We start from the raw sequence: 3,683 nt of genomic DNA on the forward strand, positions 1-3,683 counted from the left end.
CACCTGACTGTCCAGGCCCACCTCGCTCACCAGACCCACCTCGCTCACCAGGCCTACCTTGCTAACCAGGTCCACCTCGCTCATCAGCCCCACCTCGTTCCCCAGGCCCACCTCGCTCCTCAGGCCCACCTCGCTCCCGAGGCCCTGTTCTGCAAGCCTGGCTTTGATGTTTCCCCTTCTGCCAGAGAACACAGACCACAAAGATAAGTGTTAGCATAGACATACACACAAACACACACTCACACACACACTCACACGCATACTCACGCACACACCCAGCGACTGGGCTCATGTGCATACGTCTCTCATGCACTCATGCGCTCACATGCAAACACACAGACATGAAAGGGAATAACTAATGGAGGCCTAACAGCATCTGTGCTCGCCCTCTTTGGTCTGGCCAATAAGGGCGTGGTACACCCATGGAGACTGACTGATGTCTCAGCCAATCACACACTCTCTCAGTCCTCCAGACCATGCTAGTCAGCAGTACAGCAGGTTCACAAATTTGTAATTTCAGAGACTGTACATATCGAGATGACAGGTAATTTATACAGTAGCCATGCCTTGAATATGGGTAATAAGACAGTAATAGATTATTAATAAAAAATATATGACAGATAGACGAACAGACAGACAAACATAGAGATAGAAAAAGAGATAGAGAGAGAGAGAGATTGAGAGATATAGAGATAGAGAGAGATAGATTCATATATAGATCCATATATAGATAGATTCAAAGATTCATAGATAGACAGATATATAGATGTGTGTGCCCACCAAGCTGCTTGGAGCCTTCTGCCAGGCATATTAGATCAGGGTTAATGTTGGGATTTGTTCCTTAAAGCTCCAACAGAGAGAGGAAACACCATTAATGTCTACCGTTAGGCTGAAGGCCTGCTAATCGCTAATCAGCGCTAACAGAGCCCCTGTCTGACTCACACTCACACACACACTCTCGCTTACACACACTCTCACTAACACACACACTGTTGATCACACGCACACAAGCTCTTGTTCACATACACACTCTCACTCACACACTCTCATATATACACACAGTTCCACTCTGACTCAGGCTAATGAGGCAAAGCTGTAGAAATAAAGAGTTCTTTACCCTTTGGCCTACCAAAGACAGACCATTTAAAACACAAAGATGCAGCCATACACACACACTTACACACAAACACATGTAACATACACACACACACACTCTATAAGTCAGTCATATGGAGAGGTAATATGGGTATTGTTCTGGGCAGGGCTAGTGTCTCCACAGGAACATCTGATTCTGTTTGAAGTTGTGATCCGGCCGGGCCGACTCACCTGCAAGATCAATACGCTGGGTTCAAAGCTGCCGGCTTCACAGAGAACACACTCTTATTAATTTATAGAAACTTCTAGAAACTTTGTCTGAAGGGAAAAACCTCCAACTCTGTGTGGTGGAGAGACAGGGGGAATTATTAATACACCTGGAGAGAGAGAGGGAGAGGCAGAGAGAGAGAGACAGAGAGAGAGAGAGAGAGAGAGAGAGAGAGAGAGAGAGGGAGAGAGAGAGAGAGAGAGAGCGAGAAAAAAGGAGAAACCAACTACCTTCTAACACCTTATATGAATATTTAAATGAGCTACTGTTTGATGTAGAGTGATCATACAGTACATGGATGTGCAAATGTGTGTGTGTGTTGGAATGGGTTGAAGAATTGTGTGTGTGTGTGAAGGAGAATGAAAGAATGTGTACTTTTAGGATGGGGGGGCTGAAGAGATTACATTGGGATGACATGAAGGCTCATTAGCGTGCGTGTGTGTGTGTGTGTGTGTGTGTGTGCGTGTGTTTAACTCATTAAAGCAGTCTATTTGGGGGGTTCCTTTGTTATCCGATTTGATGATTTGGAGAAATTTTCATCCCTGGATTCAAAGCATTCCTATTTAACACTGCAGCCCACGGCATCACAAACCAAACATTCCCATTTATATTTCATGATATCAATTTATCAACAGGAACAATCGCAGGATGTTGGTTCAGATTAGATTCCATGTTCCTCTGTTTTCACCTGGGACACACACAAACACACTCTTTCTTAATTTATGATCATACACCATGACTCAATAATAATATCTGGGTTGTCTCCGCATTAACAGCCTTCATGTAGATGTATTTTAGAGAAGTTGTAGCAGATTTGTGAACATTTTCATAACTTTTCTTTTAAACATTATACTTTCTCTCATTGGGGTGTCTGAAAGCACTGACCAGCTCTCCTCCCCTCTCAACCCAACCCAGAACCTGGAAAAGGTTCAGCACTACAAGGTGTGAAAGGGGTGGAGAACTGTGTGAGAGAGAGAGAGAGAGAGAGAGAGAGAGGAAGGGAGAGAAAGGGAGAGAGAGAGAGAGAGAGAGAGAGAGAGAGAGAGAGAGAGAGAGAGAGAGGAGAGAGAGAGAGAGAGAGAGAGAGAGAGAGGGAGGGATAGTATAGAAGGTTGTTGGAGGAGAGGGAACTCAGGGGAGGGCACAGAGAACCGTAACTCAGTCTGGAGAATAGGAGAGCCTTTCTTTCAACTAGAGCTCCCTGCCCTTCTCACAAAAGCAGCAGGTCCTCACACACATACACACACACACATATACACACACACACACACACTCAGTTCCTCTGTTTCATCTGACAGCTTATTCCCTCTGCGCTGTCATTCTGTATGCGGTCAGGATCCCCTAAGCAGAGACGCCCTGTGAAGAGCATCTCCCAGGTGGGTTAGAAGGTGACCTCAGAGTCCACACACACACACACACACACACACACATACAGTATATGCACAAACACACATACACACAGAGACACCCACACTCTCAGGCAGACAAACCACATACAGACACACACAGGCACACACATGAAGTGTACAGACACACACACACGTACAGACACACACAGGCACACACGTGAAGTGTACAGACACACACGTACAGACACACACAGGCACACACATGAAGTGTACAGAAACACACACGTACAGACACATAGACCAAGATTAAGAAGACTCAGATTTGCTTCCTCCTCAGAATTGAGAGGAGCGGCTGGATCTGATCTCTTGCAGGGGATTCTCTTACTTCTGTGACCTGTTTACCACACAGCACTCGCCTAAACCAAAACAAGCCAAACCTCAATTTTTTCTCTTTATCCTCTCCCTCCTCTCTCGCCTTCTCTCTGTCTCCATCTCTCGTCTCCTTAGGTTTCCCCTGGAGCACTTTGGGAAGAAACCCAACGTCAGGAAAACCACCTCGCTCCCAAGAGACAGGGTGACATTTACAACCTGTGTCTGAGTGCAGCGAGTGTGTGTGTGTTGGGGGGTGTGTGTTGGGGGGGGGGGGGGGGGGGGGGGAGAGAGAGAGTTAAAGAGAGAAAAAGAAAAAAGGAGAGAGAGATCACTATGGCTTCTCTTAACCATGAGCTTGGCAGTAGTACTGAAATAACCACAGGACTCAACCACGACCACAGGTGTGTGTGTACATGCATGTCTGTGTGTGTGTGTCCACGTTTGTACGCGGGTGCATGTGTTTGTGTGTGTTTGTGTGTATGAATGTGTGTGGGCATCTGTATACATATTGGTAATGTCAAATATGAGGAAGAAATGACATCATTATCTCCAAAACGAAATAATGTAGAACACACCCCTCTTGCTCTCCATTCCTGTCT

This window comes from Osmerus mordax, chromosome 8, assembly GCF_038355195.1.
Source record: "Osmerus mordax isolate fOsmMor3 chromosome 8, fOsmMor3.pri, whole genome shotgun sequence".
NCBI lineage: Eukaryota > Metazoa > Chordata > Actinopteri > Osmeriformes > Osmeridae > Osmerus > Osmerus mordax.